The 27,780-nt window shown below is 37.0% G+C and overlaps 1 protein-coding gene across 1 annotated transcript in view; it reads right to left on the reverse strand.

Annotated features, from left to right (window-relative positions):
* Positions 1-27,780, reverse strand: part of LOC113510226 (talin-1) — a 135,915-nt gene that overhangs the window by 88,796 nt on the left and 19,339 nt on the right. The window contains 1 exon segment of the mRNA XM_052901070.1: positions 21,785-21,912. The gene's annotated coding sequence lies outside the window, so the exon portion shown is untranslated.

Below are 27,780 nucleotides of genomic sequence, written 5' to 3' on the forward strand. Positions count from 1 at the left end.
AAGACAAAGGGTAGGTGGCGCACTATTATATAAATATTATCATATACAAACATATATAGATACATACATACATATATACACAATTAATTAAAATTTCAACAATATTGTACACCGCTCTACTCGCTGACAATGACGCTTCTATCACTTTGGGTGTTGCTGGAAGAGAACTCTTTTAGAGTTAAGCTCGCCTTTGTACATTTGATTACCTTTAGCATATTTTTATAAATAATTGGTGTGTACAATAAAGTATTAAATTAATAAATAAACGTACAATATAAATAATTCATCACAATAATTGTTATGTTGAAAGCAGCACATAGTTACGTTTATATAATTAATTATACATTTTGTTTGTGCATATTGTTAATCTTTATAATTATCATCATTCATCTTTATATAATTATATATATATATATATATATATATATATTGCTCTCTTTGTCTTTTTCTATTACGAAGGTTGTGTGGAAGAGATTGCTCAGCGATAAGGCCGCCTTTTGTATCACTTTTCATTAATATTTACTGTATTTGTTATTTCTCTTTTTACTTGGTGCAATAGAGTGTAAATAAATAAAAAAAAAAAAAATATTCTGCTCATCTATGACCTTCTCTTCCTTCCTCTATATATCCTATTAGAATCGTGATAAAAACGCGTACAGTGTCACGCTAAACTCCCTATACAAGATAGAGGCACGTCAGTGGTATTTGTTTACAATTTCGAATTTTCCAAACGGCATCCCCCGTCAAAAAATGTACACATGACATATTTGAAATCTGCGTGTAATATGTGTTGTAACTCCATTCATCTGGCCCACATAGCTATTAATAACCGTAACGCGCCTACGAGTTCCGCTTTTCACGAAAAATTGTTTACAAAAGACGAATGACTTGGGGATATTTTTAAACTGGTTTAAAACACGATTTCGCTCTACAAAACAAATACATTTTGTTAGGGGGGAAAGGGATTGTTAGTAATTGAGACTGAGAATCCCATTGCTAGCAATATTCGGTATATTGCTTATACATAAAAAGATACAAAAAATTTGCTATATACATAAAAAGATACAAAAGGCGAGTACAATCTTACAGACAAACTTTGGTTATTGGGGGAAAGGGATTTTTAGTAATAGAGACTGAGAATCCCATTGCTAGCAATATACCCAACCAGGTCGATCTCCTCGCGGTTCAATCTGGAAACTATCATGGTTAATTCCTGATGAATTCATCATGATGCGCTAACTGGCCTGTTTTCATTCTCATCTATCACCCTTCATTGGTGCTCCGCCAACGTATCCCGTTAGCGCAGGCGGGGTTACCATTCCATTTTCACCCATCAATAAAAAAAAAATACATTTTGTTAAGCGGTTATGTAGACACATTAGATTTGAATTTGAAAATCGAAATTGTTTGTTTACAAGATTTTCCCAGCTATTTCCATGATAAAACCCATAACTGAGTTTTGTATCTAAGTGGAACACATATTCGACTTTGAAGTCGGATAAACTGTCGCGTATCGACGTATCCTTCCTTTGATCTTTTATGCTTCCTTCAGTCTTATTCTATCATTAGATCCTTTACGATATCCCACGGTTTAAGATATCTATAGTGCCCTGGCTCCGGATAAGCCGTTCCCAGTAGACTCTAAAATACTTGCCAACGAATCACAGTTGCACATCAGCCTAGACAAGTGGTATGCAAATTCATCGATAAAATTGTTATCGAAAGCGAGCCCATGAGTTGAAATGAGACATTCAAAAGTAAGATTTATTTCCTGAGCAATAGTTATGAAATTAAGCATACAACTAGTATTTGGGTTGAAGGACAAAAACTACTGGCAGGATATGGAGGAGTGATTAATTAATATGTACCACCTGGAGGAAAGGAATTATTAGTATTAGAGTCTAAGTCCCCTCCTAATAGGTCGTCCTCCACGCAATTACCCCTGGAAATCATCGTGGAATTCAACTGACCTAACTTTATTCTCACCTATCATTTCTAATTGGTGCCACGCCAGCGTATACGCACATTTACATTAAAAAAAATATGTACCATCTGCAGAATCCATATTTGAACAAGTAAATTAAAATAAAATTATTATTCATAATAATCATGATAATACAGCCGGTAACTATCCACTGCTGAACATAGATCCCTTTGGGGGTTTGTCAATAGTTTCTAGACTTGGTAGCCAGGTTGGCAATAGCAATTAGGCTTTGGTGATACTTTAAGAGGGACGCTGCTTAACCAATGTATATCATCTCCCTCATTTCGAGTTGACCCGTCACCCGTATCTTATAGCCAATAGAGAACGGATCGCTTTGTCATTGATGCGACCCAGAACTATTAAAAAACCCTCGGCAATTAAGTTCCCTTAGCCGCCTCTTACAACACCCACGGGAAAGGAAGGAGGTGGCCTACTCTATGCCGGGATCACACGGCCAAATTATTATTATTACTACTATTTACCCAGAATAACCCATATAATTAGCTCGACCACGAGCACGAAGTAACGGCTCGCTGGTAAAACACTGATCGCTTTATAATTTTTGTCGTTTAAAAATCCATTCCCACTGCGTCCTCATTAACCTGCCCTCATGCATTTTTTTTTATTAGATGAAAATGGATTGGTCACCCCGCCTGCGCTAACGGGATACGCCGGCGGAGCACCAGTGAAAGGTGATCGATGAGAATGAAAACGGGTCAGTTAGCCCATCATGATGAATTCATCAGGAATTAACAATGATAGTTTCCAGGGGGAACCGCGAGGATGTCGACCTGGTTGGCTATATTGCTAGCAATGGGATTCTCAGTCTCCATTACTAACAATCCCTTTCCCCCCTGCATAAGAGGGTTAGAAAATCTGTATTTATTGTATTTACTTATACCTATTCCCTTTGGTCGCAACAGAATAACAGTGCTTTGCTCTTTTGAGTGCGAAGCAATAAACTGAGTTGTGACCATTTTGTATTGTTATGGCACATGCACAAAAGGAAAAATTGTACTTGGCTTTTTATGTAGTTTATTTATTAAGTAATGCAAATAAATTATCTATCTACCTATCTATCTGTATAAAGTTTCCATTGTAGTACAACATATAGTGTCTGCGTTCGTTGGATAATCTTCCGCCCAAAAACAAACTATCTCCGTGGAATCATCGACTGGCACCCGGCCCGTCACCTGCAACGACCCGAGACTATTTCTGTCCAGTATTTATAACTATCGGCAACTCGGGAAATGCTTTTAATGACGGATACGAATTTGGGTTCAGCAGAGTCGTAACTTAACAACTGGTATTAACTCATTTCATAAAAAAAAAGTCAAAAGTCTCAGACATTCTTTTTTATACCACGCAGGTGACAAAAATACATACAGCCAGTCTGCTTGTAAACGCTCACTGTAGCCTATGAACGCCTGCAACACTAAGGGCGTCACGTGCGCGTTGACGACCCTGAAGGAACCTTAAAATACCCTTTTTTAAAAACCCCATACTGTAGTCTGTAGGGAAAACCTCGGCAGGAACTCATTCCACAGCCTGAGCGTTCGCGGGAGAAAATTCCTTTAAAACCACACTGTACGCGAACATTTAGGGTCAAGCGTGTGAGATGAACTCTTTGTCAAAGGCGAGCGGTGCGATGATAAAAGGTGGCTGTGTGTGTGGCATCATTTCGAACAATTCCCCACTGGTGCCCCACCGGCGTATACCGATAGCATAGGCGTAGGGTTACCATTATATTTGGACACATTAAAAAAAGGAGTTCCTGAACACCTGTTGTGTAAATGATTATTAGCAGTAGACTGAAACCAAAAGAAATTGTAATTGAATTAATGCCAAGAAAAAATACACAACGATAGATTAGTCAAACATAATGTCTCACATGTTTTTTTTTGATGGGTGAAAATAGTATGGTAACCCCGCCTGCGCTAACGGGATACGCTGGCGGAGCACCAGTTAGCCCATGATGAGAATGAGAATGAAAACAGGCCAGTTAGCCCATCATGATGAATTCATCAGGAATTAACCATGATAGTTTCCAGGGGGAACCGCGAGGATGTCGACCTGGTATATTGCTAGCAATGGGAATCTCAGTCTCCATTACTAACAATCCCTTTCCCCCTTGTCTCACATGTTATACAGTATCACAATTGTATATAGAGAACGCGTGTCCACGTCATACCGATAGGGGGGAAGGGATTGTTAGTAACGCAGACTATCAGTCTCATTACTAGCAATATACCCTATCAAGTCGACCTACACGCGGTTCCCCCTGGAAACCATCTTTTTTTTTATACATCTCAGAATGGCAAACAGGTTGACGGCCCATTTGATGGAAAGTGGTAACCGTTGCCTATAGACATAAGCATTACCATGGACATAACAGAATATACTGTTTCGCCCATGATATCCCCCATGCGTTGCCGATCCTGAGGACTCATTTATTATTATTCCTCTGTACCCAGTAAACTCACGCCATATCCCACCCTTCAAACCGAAACACAGCCATGCAAACACAACTGCTTCACGGTTGAAACACGAATGGGACAGAGGTATGAATTCTGCAAAACTCGGCTAACTGACCTGTCTTTTCATTCTCACCTCACTGGAGCCCAGTCCGCGTATACCGATAGCGCGGGCGGGGTTACCATTCCATTATCATCCATCATTCCATTAAAAAAAAAATATAAAGTGTAAGTGTATAAAGAATTATTGTATTCCTCTATTAAAGCGGTCCGGTTATTGACCACCGGCCGAGATATTTATAGGATATCTATTTTTGTTCTCCCATAACACGCGGTGTTACAAGACGTGAGAAAATTTGTACTCACAAACCAAAAGAAGTTTAGTATCGTGAACGTCGAGTGAAGTTTATTATAAAACAGTTTCTTTATTATTATTTTTTAAATTTTTACAAAATTCATCTCCTCTCCTTAAGAGGGGTTAAGGAGAGGAGATGGCAAACTAACTCCCGGCAGAAGCATAGTCGGCCGGGGTTCAGGGCCCCAGGGAGAGAAATCGGCGTACAATGCGGACAGAATCTAAGAGCACCGCTTTCTGCATCTTTCCCGGGAGTGAGCCGCCCCGGAATCCCAACCGTTTGAGATGTTGTTCCAGTCTGGTTGGGATAAGACCGTTCACCGACAAAACGATTGGAATGATTTCGGTGGACGCCACCCCCCACATTTCGGTCACCTCGTGAGCCAGGTCGAGATATTTTCTCTTTTTCTCAGTTTCAGTTATTATTACATTATTACCTCTTTACAATTAGTTACCATAAAAGTGTATTACTTAATCATTGCTGTAAATATTTGAACTGTAGCATGATTAATGTATATGTAGAATGATTAGAAGACTGTCATCATTGTGTTCTCTTGTATTTGATATTTATATAATGTATTTAACGTGTGTATGTATGTGTGTGTATATATATATATATATATATATATATATATATATATATGTATGTATGTATGTATATATGTGTATGTATGTGTGTGTGTATATATGTATATATATAATTATTTATAATTTATGTAAATATTTATTTTAATTTCTGTCTTGCACTACTACTGCCCACTCACTACTTCCTATGCCACTGCGTCAGGTTGACTGGAAGAAATCTCTTTTAGAAATATAATAACTAATAACAAAACAATAACTTATTGTTGTTACTGTATGTTTTAGTGCAATATATATATATATATATAACATGGATTTTAATTATTTTATATATTAACTGGCGGCCAGTCCCGGCTTCGCACATGTGGACATTTTTACAACATTTCAAAAAGTGGTTACTGTGACATAACGATAATAGTTGGACATATAGTGTCACGAAGTTTTTTGTAGTTATTGATATTTTCTTCAATATTGTAGAACACACTTTTGTTCTATCACCAATAGTTTCCGCAGCGCACGCGACCAAACATATTTTATAGCATTTTTTACACCTTGAGTAACGTTACTAAAGTTTTAGTAAGAACCCCTAATCTTTTCTAGCAATAAATATAGCCTATGTTACTCAGGGCGAATGTAGCTTTCTAACGGTGAAAGAATTTTTGAAATCGGCAAAGTAGTTTTTGAGTTTATTCATTACAAACATACATGCACACAAAAATACAAATCTTTCCTCTGAAAAGAAGCTACTGAAAGCATAGTATTAAAATTAATTATTACATTAACTAAGTTCTAACAACTTCTAGTTACATAAAACAATATATTAAACAAAATAACGGTAACAATTTAGTAATTTACCGTCAATAAAGTACTAGTGCGTCATCATCCAACAGCCCATCTGATCTGGCTCAATTAAAATACATCCATTCCGCAACAGCAAAATATTGCTGCAGCAAATTCAATTTTAACACCATCCGACAAAGTAATCGACTCGCTTTCACATCGGGTTATCGCCCAAATTCGTATGCGCTCATTAAAAAACCCATAGCAATAACGGCTGCGAGTTATTGCATGCGGTTTTGCATAAAAAGGCATTTTGGTGTGTACGGAGCGAGGAAGGCGAGAGGAGCGAACGAGCGGCCTGCAGGAATTTTAATAGTCCAATATGAAGTAGTAGATATTTAGATGACTTTATTGTTATTGCGTGTCTAGACCAAGGGTTCCCCCCTTGGGTTTAGGAATTTTAAAGTTTAATTTCGAGTAATTGGTACTCCTCAAGTAGATTGATTAATTCTTTATTTATATATGTATTTAACGGCGACTAAGGGAGAGCGAGGGATGAGTAGCAGCGTCCCTTTTAAAACATCCTTAAAGGCTTTAACTCCGGTTGCCAACCCGCCTGCCAATTGTGGCTATTCATATACATGGTACATATATATAGATTTGATTATGACCTACTTAGAATATCTTTATTTTCTTTAACAAAATTAGTAGTGACAATATATCGATGAAATAATAATAATAATGAACACACAATTTTTAAGACGCAAGATTTTTGTATTCATAAAAACCTTATAAAAAAAAAATAATATCGTATTTAAACAGTATTTTCGAGTAGTACACATTCCCTATTCACACACACACTGGATAGAACCAAAGTAACCGACATAGCCCGAATGATAAAGTAAGTTGAAGCTCTTTTTCCAATACACTACTGCTTTGGGTTATAAGAGGGGAACGGATTGTTAGTAATGGGGAGGTTAGTTCCCATTGCTATCAATATACCCTATCAGGTCGACTTCCACGCGGTCCCTCCTGGAAACTATCATGACTAATTTATCATTGAATTCGTCACGATGCGCTAACTATGGCCTGCCTATTCATCCTCACCTATCACCTCTTACCGGTACCCCGCCAGTGTATACCGATAGCGCAGGCGGAGTTACCATGCCATTTTCACACATTAAAAAAAAACTGCTTGGGGTTCTTCAATAAAGGGTTAAGGTTTCTACAGGATTGGCAACGCGCGCATGATGTCTCGGGTATTGCAGGCTACACTGTATTCCTGTTTGCCATCTCGGTGGTATAAAAAAAAAAAATGGATAAAAAATTACTCATGTGTTTTATTTAAACAAGTCACCCCATGGAAGACTTCCGTCGGCCGCGCACTCAACTCTCACATGAGAGAGCACTGCTAAATCGAGAGAGTGGAATTCTTATTCGGCCATTAAACCCGCGAGGGGTGTTATTTTAATATGACCATGTGTCAAAACATTCATTATGACGGCGCGGGTGCGTCGAGACGCATCTTTAACGGGTCACTGGTTCGATGCCAGTGGCGCGTTCTAATACTAAACGAAGGGTTACTTTCATGCACGTATTAATGCGAATGAGCGATACAATTAAACTATTTAAAAAGTCACTTCCAACACGAGGTACTCAATTCATTTTTGTAGTTTTTTTTATGCAACTTAGAATGGCAAACAAGCTGACGGCCCAAATAATGAAAATTGGTAACCGTCGCCTATAGACATGAGCAGTACCATAGACATAATAGAGTATACTATTTCGCCCATGATACCCCCCATGCGTTGCCGTTCCTGAGGACTCAGGTATCGTTCCTCTGTACCCTATAAATTCACTGCCATATCCCACCCTTCAAGTCGAAACACAGTTGCTTTACGGTAGAAACACGAATGGGACAGAGGTGTCCAAGCAAATGACCTTTGTACAAACCTCTGGTAATAATAATAATAATACGAATAGTAAAAAGTAATTCGTCGTTTTAAATTCAAATAATAATGTCCAATAAGACCTTGTTCTTAGCAATAAGATTTAGTAGATAATCTGTGTATTTGATACATTTTAAAATTAGAATAGTGAAAATATCAATCAATATTCAAATACCATAAGAATTTGTTATGCCATAATATTGTTTATTTGTTAATTAGCATGCTGTTTCCTTTAAAATAATTGTATACTAAGTATAAATAGACAATAATTTTAATATTAAATCTTATCAGTGTAACAATTGCTAGGAGACCAAATAAAGATACAATAAAATAAAATATTAATATAGTGAAGATAGAACCAAGCAACAATATAGATCTCTTACAGACTACACGATTACTAAAACGACAATTTAGAATGGTATTAGTCAACCTTTAATGACCATGTAAGTTTAATACATAGTACATTTAAATAAATACAGGTAATATTAACAGAGATTTAAAAGAGTAACTGTTGAGTTTCTCGCGGGCTCTTCACAACAGATAACAACATTCCGAACGCTGCAGTAGATTAATAAAAAAAAAATATATTTAAAAATCTATTTGAATAGAGATGATTTGAATTTAGAATAGATTTTTTTTTTTGAAATGGCGCGTAATCGTGCTTAATGGCGAGGTCTTTTCAAAAGTGGACCATAGACATGAACAAGTTGTGTAGTTTTTTTTTTCTTTTTTTTTTTATACAACTTAGAATGCCAAACAAGCTGTGGTAACCGTCGCCTATAGCGTAATGACAATGTAACCTACTCGTCTTATATCAACCGAATGAGTCACAGCATTAATTTCAGATTTTCATCTGTCCCGTTTATAATTATCCTACGCAGACACAACAAAAATAAATGTGTACATTGACCACACATTTTCGGTGACACGTCCACCCTTCCAAGACGGTGAGAACAATAGAGTTGTAAAGGGTTGATACACAAAACTGCACCCTCGTTCGCTCTGACAGAGAAATCTATTATAGTGTCCAGTTACTCCGGGTCGTTTGTCGACTGTGAGTGGATAATTACGTCAACAACAGTGACATCTTATAAGAGTTCTGTGTAACGACAGAGACATTGTAATGCTTACTAATGTTAACTAGCTTTTACCAGCGACATCGTCCGCGTAACCTGAATATATTCACCGATTGGAATAAAAAGGATCCTATGTTCTTCTCCATCCCATACAGTACTAGTGCAATTAAATTTAGTTACAATTAAAAAGTTTTTAATGAGCCACATAATTTTTTTCTTGCCTTCAGTAAATAGTACTTGCATAAATAAAGTTTGGTGCCAAATTCTCGTTAATCGATTCAGAACTATTTCTAATTAGTTTTTTTTTTTTTTTTTATAAAATAAATAATATATTTATGGAACTAAAGAGCTACAGTTTCACATCCAAAGAGCCGCACGCCAATCGCGAGTCGCAGGTTTCCGACCCCTGTACTAGTCAAATAATAAAAATTCAAACAAGCAGATTTACCTTCGAAAAAAAAAAAACAGTGACCGCAATCGTAAAAAAAATAATATTGTATTGAACACTATTCTTATATTAAAATAAAAAAACAGCGTAGGACACATTTGATTTTTTAACAGGCAAAGGGCCCTGTTCATACAGCCCAATTCACCATGACTTGATTCATAGACTTTAATTAGGTACATTTAAAATATTTAAATCTAGAATACGGAATCGTTTGTAAAAAAAAATATGAATTCAAAAAGGTAGATTGGTCATGAAGTGAATAAGTGTGGATAGGTTAAGCAAAACTTTGATCTAAAAAATAGTGGTTTCAACTGTAACTGTAGGCTTATTAATAATATGGATTGGTAATTAGGTCTTATCTAATTGTATATTTGTTACTTCGTATACATTGACGCTTATCTGTGAGAGCTGTATACACCTTTAATTGATGTGTTCATATGGCCTCAAGCTTGGTAGTGAGCAGTGAGATGTTTTTGTACAGGTAAACTTAGATTTAAGCATTTTTAATAGTAGTTTTTCATTTTTTACTTACTTATAACATTGTATATTGTCTGCTTAATGTTGTGAGCATATTGTTGGTGTGTCTTTTATAAATAAATAAATAAGTAAGAAAAGTAATATGGATCTAATACGAGAATAAATCATATTTATTGCTAACAGAATTATAAATGTTATAAAAAGAAAAAGAAAAAAAAAACATTACTTAAAACAATAAAGAAAAGGAGGTTTAGAAGAATAGCTAAGATTATGTTCCAAAAAAAAAAAAAAAAATTTACTACAACTCTGTCAAAACCAGTTACATATTTTGATTTAAAAACTAAACTACTAAACCAATTGTGATAAGATTTCTACGGGACCAATTTGAAAATACATCCTTTCAGATCATCATTTCAAAAAAAAACAAATCGGTTTATAACTGACGGAACTATGCGGTAACAAACGAAAAAAAGATACCATCAAATTTAATACCCATTCTTTAATTAAAGCAGTTTGAAAAAGTTGAAGGATTTAAGAATCTAAGTATTTTCTAAGTGATTCCAAAAGAAGATTTAGACCTGGACATGGAGAATTGGACCGAGACATGAGATGAAAAAAATTGGCGTGTAAGAATGAAATGAGTATTCAAGAAGCAGAAGATAACAATGTTTTAAAGGGGGGAAAGGGATTGTTAGCAATGGAATTTGACAGCCCCACTGTTATCAATTTGCCCTATTAGGTCGACCTCCCCGTAGTTCCCCCTGGAAACCATCGTGAACGATTCTTATTGAATTCGTCACGATGGGCCAACTGCCATGCTTCATCCTCACCTATCATCCTTCACTGGTGTCCCGCCGGTGTATACCATTAGCGCGGGTGGGGTTACCATTCCATTATCACACATAAAAAAAAAAACAATGTTTTAAATGTAAAAATGAGTTTATTAGTATGTTTGTTATCTCTGTGCGTCTGTGCGACTCGACTAATTGTTATGAAACACGCGGTGATCAAGATGGAGAACATGGACTAATTTTTTACCTTGGACAGTAAACATATTCTAGTTCTATGGTTATAAATTAGTACCTAATTGTAAAAATATGTCCTTGGCTTCCTGTTTTTTATTTTTAAAATCTAGATTATCATAATATACATATAATGGAGAAAATCCATAATCTGAAGGGATGCGCAAACAAATACTACGCATGCGCCTCCCCCTACCACCTCGTAGGTGGGGGGTGAATCGATAGACTCCGGCGCCGAGGCGTCTGGCGCCTAGGCCGATGCCGTCTCGCTCTCACGCAATGAATCTACTGTTGCTATCTCACTTCAATTTGAAGAAGATCTCACGATGAGACGAGAAAATGTATGGGCGTGGTTGTATACTTAGAAGATTACGAATTATGTAATTTTTTGTGGCAATTTAACGATTTGCTCTAGCATTTTGCGACATTAATGGAGACAGAACTAATATAGGACTAAGATGGGGTAAAATAATTGGAGTTACTATTGTCAACGCTCATAGAAAGGAGGGAAAGGGGATTATTAGTAATGGAGTTTAAATCTGTTTTTTCCAGATTTCAAGTTTTTTTTTGTGGACAATCTTGTAGCATATTACATTTACATAATGGCCACTAATAATATTGTAAGTACTGGCCAGTAACAATTTGTTACATGTATTGTTTCCATTAATAGATCAGTGTTCAAGCAACTTGCTCGCGTATGCTGCTACATGATGGCAGCGCCAACCTCATAGTACCGCCCTGAGGGAGAAAGGGGATTGTTAACAATGGAGCCATTTTGCCAGCAATATGTCCTATTAGGTCGACCTTCACGTGGTTTCCCCTGGAAACCACCGATAGCGCGGATGGGGTTACCATTCCATTATCACCCATAAAAAAATAAGTACCGCCCGGATACAAGGATACGACTTTGCTTGCATATCATTATAAATCATAAGTCACATATAAAATATTTACTTAATTACAAGTTTAGAAAAAAAAAAACATCTCATTGTAATAAGTTACTTAGAAATATTATGCTTCAAAACGAAGTTAAAAGATTTAAGGCAGAACATGAATATCCGCGACGTCATGTCCACCATATTGTACTTCCGGTGCACGCCGGAAGTCGTCACGGCGTCCGATGTAGACATCCGATAGTCAATTTCTATTAGCGAATTAGGGGATGGACAAACTTAGGGAGAAAACATGTTAGTGATTTTAACATAATACGGGGGGATTAGGGGCCTTCCAGATTTTGGCGATAATGTTCGAATGTTTTTTTTTTTCTCTTTAGTGCCCGACGACGGAGCGAATCGAGCATGACAAACGATTATACTAAACGACGTTAGCTGAACAATTTGATTTCGCAAAAAAATCTGCCATTTCTATTGTAACAAAATTAATATGGGACTAGCACAGTCGCCGGTTTTTTTATACCACATAAAACAAACCTATGCAATCGTAGCAAAACCCATTTACCATGAACTAAAAACTAAAGTACTGTATTAATTTTGATTAAACATCCATAGGACCAATTAAAGTGTAAGGTACCTTCTTTCATATAAAAAAAAAATAGAATTTTCCAAATCGGTTTATGAACTACGAAATTCTAAAGTAACAACTTACAAAAAAAATACAATCGAATTGAGAATCTATTACGTTGAAAATATGGACGAATTTAGAACCTCCTACTTGCAAGTCGCTTAAATATATAGTAACAAGAAATAATAACAATGTAAATTAAAAAGCGATCAATTCAAACGGGCCGAATTGGCGCGAAATGCACAAGTTCTATCAATCAACGTAAGTGAGCTGATCGACGCCGCGGGGCGCTACAGTAGCGCCGGCCCCCGCCGCGAGCCCAAATGAATGCTAACGAACCGTTGAAAATACTAATCAATGGCAGCTCCAGCAGGACACCCTAGCCATAATCCTTTGCAGCCTTCAATTTGGAAAGACTTGAAAAGAGCAATCTCCATGGAGACAAACTGATAATAAAGAGATAATGAAGAGACCGAAATAAAAAAGAAGCTTTCCAACAAACAAGCTGATTGATGTTAATTTCATGGTATCTCCGTCTACGCTATCGGTACACGGCGGCGGGGTACCGGTGATAGATGATGAAAACAGGGCATCGTGACTAATTTCATGACATTTTACCAAAATGGTTTCCAGATAGAAGCGCGTGTAAATCGATGTGACAAAGGTAGCTAGCAATTGGGCTATTAGACCCCATTACTAACAACGTCGTGTAGTACCAGGATAGAATGGACCACCCCTTCCTTTCCCATGGGTGTCGTAACATGCGATTAAGGGAAATAAATGGTCAAGAGATGGGCAGCAGGGTCCTTCTTAAAACCTAACTGCGGTTGCCAACCCACCTGCCAAGCATTGCAAATCCTTGTTTTGGGGGAGGCTGAACGTAATTCAGCAGCAGACAGTTAACGGCTGTAAGTGGTTACTGTAGCCTATGAACACCTGCAATGCCAGGGGTAAAGAAATCTTTTTACTCCTTTTTTAAAGAACCCCATGCTGTAGTCGTCTCTGGGAAAAGCTTCGACAGCAAATTCATCTTTTTAAGGTTCAAAGATCCTTTTCATGAATAGATGACGAATATAATATAAATACTTCCGATATGATTAACCTCAATCAATAAAATCAAATGAACGCACAAATTAAAACAATTTTGATAATATGTATGACAAAATATAAAAGTAAATATGTTTGGATTCCTGGACGTTTATTAGCCAATTACGCTTATACGGCGGAATGGATTTCGATAATATCTAGAGAATGTTCATGTGTATATCAAATACACATGAACATACTCTAGATGAATTCATAGGATACTTTTCCACCTAATTAACACGGAGAAAATCATTGATTAGAACCAGAAACATTTATTTTACTAAATAAGACAAACCGTGTCAAAGTAATCGATAACTCTGACAGAGACGTTGCAACTGAACGTGCAAATAGTCCCGTGGGGGCGATTTGTTTGCCCTAATTTAATTACATCAAACGCGAGTGTAAAGTCATGCTCCCTCCGGGCGGCCCACGTGCCCTGAAGGGCGTTAACGAGGTGTAATCACAGGGACTATGACACGGCGAATGACAAAATTATACTAATACCTCAGTCCGATTTGACACGGCACAATCATGGAGGCTTCTGATGTGTGTACACTATTTAGTCATCACAAATGATACTGCAATGGACGTAATATTAAAAGACTTCTTTAAAGGAATTGACACCATTAAAAATGCAAATGTAGTGAAAACCAGAGGGAGACTTTATATATTGGTACCTCTGTCCCATTCGTGTTTCTACCGTGAAGTAGTTGTGTTTGCATAGCTGTGTTTCGGTTTGAAGGGTGGGATATGGCGTGAATTTACAGGGTACAGAGGAATAACACCTGAGTCCTCAGGAATAGCAACGCATGGGGGGTATCATGGGCGAAACAGTATGCTCTGTTATGTCCACGGTACTGCTCATGTCTACGGTTACCACTTTCCATCAGGTGGGCCGTCAGCTTGTTTGGCATTCTAAGTTGTATAAAAAAAAATAGTACTGCGACAAAATAAAAAATCCAATAAATGTTGACTGACTAAAAATTTTTATTGAGATTTTTACGATTTTCATTGTATACATACGAGTATTCAATGTAAATTCATGTCTTTAGGTACCTACTTCCAAAATGAGGAGCATCTCGATCTCGTCCTTATCTTCTTAAGCATATTACACGCGTTAACATCAATCCTGAACAGATTTTAATAATACTTTTTGATATTGATAGAGCTTATTTCCGTATTAGATCAGTATTATTTTTGAACTGGCGTTTTGCTTTGTGCAGCAAAATCTGCTCATCTATTTCGGAGACACAAGATCTTTTTCTGAATCTAAATATTTAAAGTTGCTGTTGTAATTTTTTTTTACCGTGCAAAATATATTAATTTCCTTTGGAGTCAACAGAACTTCAAAGTTCAGTTTTGTGTCTAAGAATTAATTGGTTTCACAATAAACGGAGTCTTGTCAAAATTATTCATTATTTAGCAAGTTTTATTAGTTCCATTACTTTCACAAGAATTTTAGATCATTGCTTTCTTGAAAATAATATTTCCAACGTGTATATTAAATTATAATAGTCAAAATTACATTTCATATGAATTTAAATGTTTCTGACCTATCTTTAAACAGATTGCAACGTTATCACTTACAACATTTCGATTTATACAAACCCGTTAATGATAAGCGAAAATATTAAAACGACTACGTTATCTAAATAGAAAATATCAACAATTTTGCAGAATTTATCGCTGCATACGAGTCCAAACAAACTGTAGTTATGAAAGTGAAAAATTATATACAGCTATAGTCATTAAAAAGTTACGAGAAAATGTTGAAAACATTTAATATATAAAAAACGTAAATTCATATTACTAATTAATATAAGAAAATGGAATAAATAATAGATATAATGACAATTTATTCCCAGGAAACAATACAACAAACGAGACATAAATGTGCAATTTGTATAAAAGCACCCACCTAGTCAACGCGTAGACTATTAAAGGACTTTAAAACTCAACAATGGCTTTTGGCGAAACAATAAAGCAAGCGGAACTAAATAATACCGAGTTTCGCGAACCACCTGAAACTAAAAGTTTTGGGAACACGTGGTTATCAAGCGGCACTTACCTCGACCGGGAGCGGTGAGCCATCACGTCGTCTCGTTCCCACTTTATACTTATACTAATCTCTCTCGCTCTCTCACGCCCTGGTTTTCAATTGATAATCAACGCGCTATGGAAATTCAACTATATGGTACGTGAAGTTATGAAGTTGGAAAAATGTTGAGGAGTGCGGGACCTATGATAGATCCTTGTAGTGCACCGGCTTGTACTAAGTATTGTGCAGTACTGCGGTGCAGCAACGGAGCCCGGGGATGAGAGAGCGGGACCTCCGCCACCGCGGACGGTCCTTGGAGTAATGTTCAGCGTCCCCGGCAACAAGCCAGGATCTCGCGCGTCACACTATCAACCTTCTCCGATGCTCATGAGGGGTTGACCCGCGCATGCGCCGTGACAGCCGCCCGTCCCGCTCGCACCCGAGCAAAACGAGACGAGGGATGAACTTTGGGGATGATATTCGGAGGGTGAAGAGACGCTGAAAGATGGAAATGCATCTCGGACTCCGCTCGGATTTCCGGCGCTTGTGATTTTGTTTATTGATTCGTACCAAGACGAAGACTTTGGTTCTTTTGGGAGCATACTCATAGTTATTAATCCCCCTTATCGTGACACTATAAGATTTAGTGCTTTGTCGTATAAGAGGCGCAATAAAATTTTTTTGTTACTCATTAATTTTGTATCCCTAAAGCCGAAATTCTCTATGGCTGATAATTTGCTCAAATGTCGTAACTAGTTTGCGATCGACCGTAAAAGGTGAACAAACATCGTAGATGTAAAAATGTCATCAGAGAATACTTAACGGTAATATTGAAATTCGTCACAGAACTGAACTTACAAACAGCCGCCAAATATCGTGTTTAGTAATTGAAATTGTCATCAAGCAATTTTCCCTGCAAACGCCAACACTCTAAGAGCTATTTCGACTCGGCAAATTTTTAACGCTTCCGAAAACAAATTACTTGTTAATATTTCATAAACAGTACGCCGCGGTGTCCGATAGGATTTTTCATTTAAAATAATAGCAAATAAATTAGTTTATTCTCAGCAGACGAAATAGGACTATGGACTAGGTACAGAAATACTTAAAATCACGTACCTACCAGTATTCACGCAACGGAACAAATTGCACCAAGGAACAAGGGTTGATTAAATTCTAACTCCTCTACTTATAAATATTTTTTTTATACAACTTAGAATGGCAAATAAGCTGACGGCCCACTTGATGGAAAGTGGTAACCGTCGCCTATAGACATGAGCAGTACCGTGGACATAACAGAGTATACTGTTTCGCCCATGATATCCCCATGCGATGCCATTCATTAAGGACTCAGGTGTTATTCCTCTGTACCCTGTAAATTCACGCCATATCCCACCCTTCAAACCGAAACACAGCTATGCAAACACAACTGCTTCACAGTTGAAACGCTAATGGGACAGAGGTACCCAAGCAATCGACTTTTGTACAGTCTCCAAATTAGAAATTACTTTAATTTCAACCGACATAAAAAAAAAGGATAAAGATTCTCAATATGGTATATTACATAATATAATTGGATAATATCATAATCTCGATCTATGGAACTGGTAAAAACAGTGACATTCATACAGATACAGAGACTACGTACAAGGGTTCCTCTTTATTCGATAAGGAACCCTAAACCGGACCCTTGACACCGCTTGCCACTAATACACCTGTGACCACTTCGCTCAACAAAAGAACATCAATTATCAATGAAGTGTAACGCCGAATTGATCTCTATTGAAAATAGAAAAGAACGCTTTTCTTATTCATCTATCTCTCTCCCTCTCTCTATTAAAATTTCTTAAATTTATTTATTTATTTATAGGCTTACCAACATAAGATACAGCTAAACATTTCAATACAATACACTGGTAGATTAGATCTAACTGTTCTTACATTTATAGGCGACCACAGCGTGCCTTGTGTTTGATAAACATTAAAATAGAATTAAATTATTAAATGTCATTAAATAAGTGAAGATATTAACAATATGAATAATAACATAACATAAATAATAGAAATTGTAATTAAATTATTTAAAATTATAAATAAATAAATAAGATATTGTTTTACAGAAAAAAAAAACGAAAAAAAAATGCACCAACTTCAATGCTGGCAAAACCAGCTATTTTATTTTGTTTTAAAAATTTAAATAATAAACTAATGTTGATGAAATTTCTTCGGGATCTGTATCTACATCTTTTCAGATAAAAAAAGATTTTCCCAAATCAGTTTACAACTGACGGAGTTGTAATGTAACAAATCTTAAAAAAAAGCAACCGAATTGAGAACTGCCGTCCCCTTTTGAAGTCGGTTAAAATATTTTCTTACAAATATTATAAAACTACTCAGGGACCAATCTGAAAGACATATTAATCTGTTGATTATTTGAAAGAACACTTTCCGAATCAGTCTATGTATAAACAAAGCTATAAAGTTATAGTAATAAACATAACAAAAATATTAAACTCAGAACGTCCTCGTTTTTTTTTTTAAATGGGCTGCAAACGGAATAATAACCTACACTGGCGGGGCACCAGTGAGGGATGATAGGTGAGGGTGAAGCAGGTCAGTTAGCCCACCGTGACGAATTCAACAAGAATTGTTCACGATGGTTTCCAGGGGGAACCGCGTGGAGGTTGACCTAACAGGGCTTGCCAGCAATGGGATTCTCAGTTTCCATTACTAACAATCCCTTTCCCCCTTGTGCCTTATGTTGGTGATCCTATAAGTAAATAGATATATAATCACATCATCTGCATCCATCGTTAATCCAATATCTAGCATGTAATTTTTTTTTATACAACTTAGAACGGCAAACAAAGCCGACGGCCCACCTGATGGAAAGTGGTAACCGTCGCCTATAGACATATAATAAATATAATAGATCAGGCAATTCGTTGATCTGTCTTGTAAATATCACTCCGCAACGATAACATTCCGCCCCCTTGCGTTGTTCGCGGCACATTAAGTCGATATCGTCTCGCTGTATTGGTGTACCGTTCAGCGAAATAATATTTTTTTTATGTTTGATAAGAGACTGGGATTAATAATAATAATTATTATTATTATAATTTTATTTGCTATGATTTTGGGTAAGAAACATCTGATCTTTTAAGTTAAAAGTACCTTACAAAATCTACTTAGGTCAAGGGTGCAAATATTTAAAACAAAAATTACATTATATTAATTTTAAATGTTTTGTGGTATTAAAATATCAATTATGTAAGAAAAAGATTACTTAAATTATATACTAAAAAAAAAATATCTTTAATTAAATATTAAGAAATGTAATTTTTTTTTATACAAACATACAAACAAGCGGTTACCACTCTCCATCAGGTGGGCCGTCACCACCTGATGGAGAGTGGTAACCGTCGCCTACAGACATGAACAGTACCATGGACATAACATAGTATACTGTTTCGCCCATGATACCCCCGTTGCATTGCCATTCCTGAGAACTCGGGTATTTCTCCTCTGTACCCTGTAAATTCACTGTCATATGCCCACCCTTCAAACCGAAACACAGCCATGCAAACACAACTGCTTCACGGTAGAAACACGAATGGGACAGAGGTACCCGAGCAATCGACTTTTGTACAAAGTCTCCCTCTGGTAAAAGCTAGTAAGTTATATATTTTCGAATATTCTATCTCCATCAGTACGAGGTCGGCCAGGCTCTCTGTTATTTTAGTATCCATCTTATCCTATGTACGGGGGTATGTATGTGTGAGTGTATTATTGTTTTAATCTATCACCACAGCGACAATGTCAATAAACATTCAATTGGTAATGTAAAATAAACGTAAATAACATTTATTTATGTTTATTTTACATTGCCGACCGATAACTGCAAACACTTGATCACAGTTCAAATGATAGTTCTATGCACTTAATTATTCAATTGTTTTCGTGCAGCAATGCAGGATCAGACAGCTTATGAGGTAAGTGGGGGAGGGGGAGGGAGGGTTTTTTTATTGGTAGAAAATGGAATAGTAACCCCACCTGCGCTAACGGGATACGCTGGTGGGGCACCAGTGAAGGGTGATAGATGAGAATGAAAACAGGCCAGTTAGCCTATCATGGTGAATTCATCAGGAATTAACCATGATAGTTTCCAGAGAGAATCGCGAGGAGGTCGACCTGGTTGGGTATATTGCTAGCAATGGGATTCCCAATCTCCATTACTAACAATCCCTTTCCCCCGGGGAGGGATTTGTGATGTATAATGAGGGATAATGGGAGTCTAACATCGCCTGTGCGAGGGGAAAGAATTGAAGAAGAAAGGTCGCGTGCGCTGCGGAAACTATTGGTGATAGAACAAAAGTATGTTCTACAATATTGAAGAAAATATCAATGACTACAAAAAACTTCGCGATACTATATGTCCAACTATTATCGTTATGTCACAGTAATCACTTTTTAAAATGTTGTAAAAATGTCCATCCATGCGAAGCCGGGATGCGCCACTAGTCTTAATGAAAGAGAATATATGTAGAATCTTAAGGCAACTTAACGGTCGAGGGATGGGCAGTAGCGTTCCTCTTAAAATAGCAACAAAGCTTAAATTTTGCTGCCAATTCGCCTGCAAAGCTACTAACTACTAACTTGTAAAACTCAGGGGGAAAGGGATTGTTAGTAATGGAGACTGAGAATCCCATTGCTAGCAATATACCCAACCAGGTCGACCTCCTCGCGGTTCTCCCTGGAAACTATCATGGTTAATTCCTGATGAATTCATCATGATGGGCTAACTGGTCTGTTTTCATTCTCACCTATCACCCTTCACTGGTGCTCCGCCAGCGTATCCCGTTAGCGCAGGCGGGGTTACCATACCATTTTCACCCATTAAAAAAAAAACTTGCAAAACTCCCCAATGTCTACGAGACACCTCGTCGTTCATCGGTGTTTTGTCACTATTAAAATCTCCTTGTGTGTTGCGTTGGTTTGGTCATTTGGAGAGGATGGATTTAAGAAGAATTACGAAAGAGATTTATCGAGCAAGAATGAATGGAGATGTCGGTAGGGGCCGCCCTAGACGGACGTATGCCGACCAAATAGGAGACGTGCTGAAGATGGGCCAAATTAAAAGTACCCATAACCGCGAGCGTGTATGAAAAGATTGATGACTGTAGAAGAAGCGAAAGAGGTTTGTTTGAATCGAAGCATTTGGCGTTCCATTGTTTCTGCCTACCCTAATGGGAGACAGGCGTGACAGATATGTATGTATGTATATGTAAAATCTCCGTTTTTTGGGGAGCAAAAATACACTTGTCCAAGCACAAGAGAGAACATTTTTCACTTAAATGCGATATCAAGGCAGCGCCACGGGGCGCTCGGTCTATGGGGGCGTGGAGCGATTTTATGAATAAAAATGTATCGATGGGTTTTGTTTTCAATTTTCGTGCTTTTACAGTGTGTTTTCACTGCATTTTACTTACAATCTTTCTATAACAGTAACAGAATGGGGACTAGCAGCCCCAATATTTTCACTATATTACATCATTCTCCACGCGGCCTTTCAAACCTTGCCTGTGGCATTTCAGACACAATGTGCATTGTTTTTCAAATAAATGACTAATGAAAAAAAAAACCATCGTACTGTATTCCAGGTGTATTCATCACGATGGGCTAACTGACCTGCCCTTTCATCCTCACCTATTATTCCTCCCTGGTGCCCCGCCAGCGTATACCGTTAGCGCAGGCGGGGTTACCATTTCCTTCATCATCATCATCATCATATCATTCTTTTAATGTCCACCGCTGAACACAAGGCTCCCACTAGTGGAGGTTTTGTCAGCAGTTGCCACGCTTGGCAGGTGGATTTGCAACCGCAGTTAGGCTTTGGACATGTTTTAAGAGGGACGCTGCTGCCCATCCCTCGTCCTCCCTTAGTCGCCTCTTACGACCATTTCATTGTCATCCATTAAAAAAAAACACTCACCAATATATATAATAGTTCGTTGCTCGTTGCGTGTCGTTCGTTTGTTTGTTTGTTTGTCTATAGACTAGGCACTGTCGTGTTAAGGCACTCGTTACAGGCGTGTGTCAATGTTCACATTGCAGTTGTACCTGCAACAAGGGAATGCACTTTATTATGGCACAGAACACGGATACATAGAGCATTTACAAAAATCCTTTTTTTTTAGCAATACATTTATTTATTTAACAATTTTTTATGTATAGTATAAATTTATGGTAAATTATATATATATATATATATATATATATATATATATATATATATATATATATATATATATATATATATATATATATATATATATATATATATATATATATATATATATATATATATATATATATATGTTTTCCACGTGTGTCAATTTATTATTGTAAATATTTATTTTAATGTTACGTCTAAATGTTAGAGATAAGTTCGCCTTTGTAACATTGTTATTAACTTATTGTTATTACTGTATGTTTTAGTGCAGTAAAGTATATATAACAATGTTACGTCTAAATGTTAATCATGCTGTGTACACATGTTTTTGAATTGTAACCTAGTATAAAACCATAATTACCTATATATGTATAAACATAATATGGTTATAATTTGTTGTGTGTCTTATAAGAATAAATAAATATTGTACCAAAAACATAAATATATAGTTAATAGAGGTTTGTTTGAATCGAAGCATTTGGCGTTCCATTGGTTCTGCCTACCCTAATGGGAGACAGGCATGACAAATATGTATGTATATATATATATATATATATATATATATATATATATATATATATATATATATATATATATATATATATATATATATATATATATATATATATATAATTGAACAAGTGAAATACAATAATTTTAAATCTTATTTTGTACCATAATTGTGGAAATGAACAGATAAAAAAAAAGCTCCAAAAACAGACCTATCAGTATTGTAAGTTTTTTTTTAATATCGCAATAATGGTCTTGTTAGTAACTTTCTTTTATTTTGCCTGTAATAATAATAATATATTATAATGTTAATCCAAATAATCTTTTATGTAGTCATTGATATTTTCTTAAATATTGTAGAACATACTTTTGTTCTATCACCAATAGTTTCCGCAGCGCACGCGACCAAAGATATTTTTTTACATTTTTTTTACACCTTGAGTTACGTTACTGAAGTTTTAGTAAGGACCCCTAATCTTTTCTAGCAATAAATATAGCCTATGTTACTCAGGGTGAATGTAGCTTTCTAATGGTGAAAGAATTTTTGAAATCGGCAAAGTAGTTTTTGAGTTTATTCATTACAAACATACATGCACACAAAAATACAAATCTGTCCTCTTTATAATATTAGTATAGATAATATAGGTTGTACTTTATTTTCGGAAATTATTTATACCCGTGCGAAGCCAGGTCGGATCACTAGTATTTTAGTATCCATCTTATCCTATATACATATATGTATATAATCTAAAATTATTTCATATTTTTCGGTTCACAAACTTCGGAGATAAGGAATCAGCATTAAAACGTACAAATAAAACCCTTTCATATGATATAATACGTCACATGGACTAATAAATCAAATTTTAAAATTTTGAGTAACCTTTTTGCACCCCCTCGCAAAGAAAATAAAAAAAATAAAAAATACATTGTAATTTACCATTGCAATAAATACGGGTCAATAATATGTAAAACTATATACCAAATGTCAAATCGATTACTAGTTGCTGGCATATAGCGCTGTGACAGACGGACAGACGGACAGACGGACAGACGGACGGACGGATGAACGGGCAAAGTAGCACCATAAGTATTCCCTTGTACCTTTTTGGTACAAAACCCTAATACAGCCAAATTCCGAAGACCCTTTTGCCAGTCCCATAAAATCCAGCCAAATTCAGAAGCACCTTTTGGAAATCGTTTCGTTTAAAATCCATTAACAGCATTCGCTTTAATGTTAATGAACATGTTTTAATACTCCATAAGAGTACCCGCCGTACTGCGGCCTGACCCAAATCTTGACACCCGGGCAAAGCTCCTTATGTAACTGGCTCCAAGGAGTCGGTAGACGGGCGCGAGACGGCGCCCGCCCGACTGGCGCCCACACGGAGAGGGATGGATGTCCCCCGCGCGGGAGACCGCTGGCGCCCAACGTGGGACCGCGCTCAGCCTTCGCCGCCGACTATTTTTTTATTTTTATTTTCGTTTTGCATTACATATGCCATAAAAGCATTTTTGTTGCAAATGCACAAGTTATTTCAACTAATGTTTTTGATATTTGAAATCTATCAGCGGTAGGGTTTACCAGAGGGAGACTTTGTACAAAAGTCGATTGCTTGCGTACCTCTGTCCCATTCGTGTTTCAACCGTGAAGCAGTTGTTTGCATAGCTGTTTCGGTTTGAAGGGTGGGATATGGCGTGAATTTACTGCGTACAGAGGAATAACACCTGAGTTCTCACGAATGGCAATGCATGGGGGTATCATGGGCGAAACAGTATAATCTGTTATGTCCATGGTACTGCACATGTCATAGGCGACGGTTACCACTTTCCATCAGGTGGACCGTCAGCTTGTTTGCCATTCTAAGTTGTATATAAAAAAAAAATACTGCTGTGATGGATGTTTTATCGGCAGATGGAATAGAGATTATTCGAATACATTTTTGAGTGCCATCTATAAGGAGGAATCAAAATCTATACGTGGACACACGAATGCACGTTCTAAATTTAAATATAGCAGTAAAATTAAAGGGTACGAATGCAAAAGACCTTGTTGTATCAGCCATTAACTGCCCACTGTTGAACATAGCCTTCCCCAATGGGGGAAGTTGTTCTCACGCTTGGCAGATGGGTTGGCAACCGCAGTTAGGCTTTTGGTAATGTTTTAAGAGGTACGCTACTGTCCAACCCTCCACCATAGGAAGAAAGGGATTGCTAGTAATAAGGTCTAACTGACCCATTGCTAACAATACACCCTAATAGGGCGACCTCTAGACGGTTTACCCTGGAAACAATCGTGTTTAATTGTAGTGGAATTCGTCACGATGGGCTAACTGACCTGCATCGTCATCTATCATCTCTCACTGGTGCCCTGCCAGCGTTTACCGTTAGCAAAGGCCGCGTTACCATTTCATTATGACCCACTAAAAAAAAAACCCTCCACCATAATCTCCCTTAGTCGCCTCTTACAATACCCACTCACGAAAGGAAGGGGTGGCCTATTGTACCCAAATTTAAATATAGCAGTGAAATTAGAGGCTACGAAAGCATAAGACCTTAGTCCTCAGAAATAGCAACGCATGAGGGGTACCGACGCAAGTGTAGCAACTACTGGTAAAATCCCCTTTATGAGGGAGGCTTGTGTTCATCAGGGGACAGTTAACGGCTGGTATGATGATGATAATGATGCAGTTTAACAAGGGTATAAGTACCCACATCTTGTTTGGATGTTGGTTACTCGATCATGCCCAAACTGAATGGATGATACATACACCCACTCTAACTTACCTACCTTGCGTTAGAATTATAATTAACGTTTATATAATTAAAATCCGTCATTGGATGTATTTATAAGAGACAGCATGAAAGTTGTTTTTTTTTTTAAACTGTGGATTTTTGTATTAAATAAATTAATAAATCTACGGAATCCACCTTACACAAGTTCGAATCGTACTTGCCGAGTAGTACCTTATACAGAACAAAGACTGGTATATGGTACACACGAATGGCACGCGAGCCGCATTATCAACTAGTTGCAGTGTGTCCTGCGCACGCGCCGCTTATCAACGCACAGATAGGACGCGACGGTAGCTGGCTAGTAGCTACCGTGTATGGTCGTGGTAAAGCCAGTCATAACTTTACCAATACAATAACATAACTGGACGATTGTCTGTCCATGGGAGATGTTTAATGAAAATTAAAATGGTCTATTACTTTTTTCTTTTTTTTAGCAACTTAGAATGGCAAACAAGCTGACGGTCCACCTGATGGAAAGTGGTAACCGTCGCCTATAGACATGAACAGCGCCGTGGACATAACAGAGTATACTGTTTCGCCCATGATACCCCCCATGCCTTGCTTTTAAATTCACTGTCATATCCCACCCTTCAAACCGAAACACAGCCATGCAAACACAACTGCTTCACGGTAGAAACACGAATGAGACAGAGGTACCCAAGCAATCGACTTTTGTACAAAGTCTCCCTCTGGTATAATATAGTAAGAGCAATCGAAGCTAAAACAATAATTTTAGAAATTTTGTCTGTCCATCTGTAAATTTATAAATTACAAATAAATGTATTTCAAATAATTCACATCTCTGGGCATTACGCAAAATCTACTGAAACGCTTACCATCATTTGGGCCGTATGCTTGTTTACTACCTCAGTGGTATAAAAAATAAATTAAACCAAATTGGTTACGGTTTTCATAGATAGATAGACACTCTTTATTGTTTCCTCCAAAAGATTACAATAGTAAACTTATTCTAAATATAAACAATTACAAGAAATAATCACAATGAGAAAACAATGGGCGACCTTATCGCTAAGAGCGATCTCTTGCAGGCAACCTTTGGATGGAGAGGAGTAATTATAAACAGTTTGATCGGAGGCACGATGAAATTCTATTATTTCTAAAAAATAGAGATATGATACATGTAATAATGTAAAATATATATGCCTACTAAATACACAAATAAACTCCAATGTGTACGTATATATTTAAAAATATGCACTATATTGGTATAGCCACTTCATTGCAACTTATCTTCTGCGGCCGCCACGCACACGTGTACACATACTTGTATGCACATACATACATACAACACATTCAGTCCGTGCGTTCATTACTGTTGCCCAACACCATCTCGTAAGTGTGTAATGAGTTCACCTTTGTTGGTAACCTAATTCAGCGACTGTTTGGAAATTTTCAAAAGCAATTTTGCGTGTGTATATTTTCTTGTGCACGTTACGAGATAACAAGGCAAATTCTGAATCGATTTCGATGATTCTTTTCTCCATCGAGATAGGGTTTACTCCCGTGTCGATCCTGTTAAGCCTTCTTTGCATACTGATGGAAATTTCCATCACAACATTGAATGCCCAAAAATTATATAAAACAACAATTTTACTTTAAATAGATCGTGTCTGGATACTTTTTTAATGTCCATTGTAGAAAAAAACATAGCTATCAAATTTATTTTTTAACCATTCTTCCTTCAATTTAAACACGAATTTATTTCACTAATAAAAAAATCATGCAAAGAGTTTTTTTTGATGGGTGAAAATGGTATGGTAACCCCGCCAGCGCTAACGAGATACGCTGGCGGAGCACCAGTGAAGGGTGATAGATGAGAATCAAAACAGGCCAGTTAGCGCATCATGATGAATTCATCAGGAATTAACCATGATAGTTTCCAGGTTGAACCGCGAGGAGGTCGACCTGGCTGGGTATATTGCTAGCAATGGGATTCTCAGTCTCCATTACTAACAATCCCTTTACCCCCTGCAAGGAAGGGTTAAGATCTCAAAACGGTGAAAAAAGTTTGTATGATAGAAAACGTTTGAAAAATTATATGAAAAAGGAAAATAATTGGTTTAAAAAATTTCCATATAAAAAAAAAGTGAGTGAGAAGGAAGATCTGGTCAATTTCTTCCACAGTACACCCGAGCAGACCAGGGCGGGTAACTTGTTTATAACACGAATCTCGTTTTTTACCATTGAGTATATTATCGTTAAATAGCGGGGGGAGACTTTGCATGAAGGTCGCCTGTTTGGGTACATCTGTCCCATTCGTGTTTCTACGTGAATCAATTGTTTTTTTTAATGGATGATAGTGAAATAACCCCGCCTGCGCTATTGGTATATGCTGGCGGGGCACCAGTGACAGACGATTGGTGAGGATGGAAAAACAGGTCAATTAGCCCATCGGATTGTTAATAATAGGATCTAGCTGAGCCATTGCT

The sequence above is a fragment of the Galleria mellonella genome, unplaced genomic scaffold, assembly GCF_026898425.1.
Source record: "Galleria mellonella isolate WM207_F2 unplaced genomic scaffold, CSIRO_AGI_GalMel_v1 utg746, whole genome shotgun sequence".
NCBI classification, from domain to species: domain Eukaryota; kingdom Metazoa; phylum Arthropoda; class Insecta; order Lepidoptera; family Pyralidae; genus Galleria; species Galleria mellonella.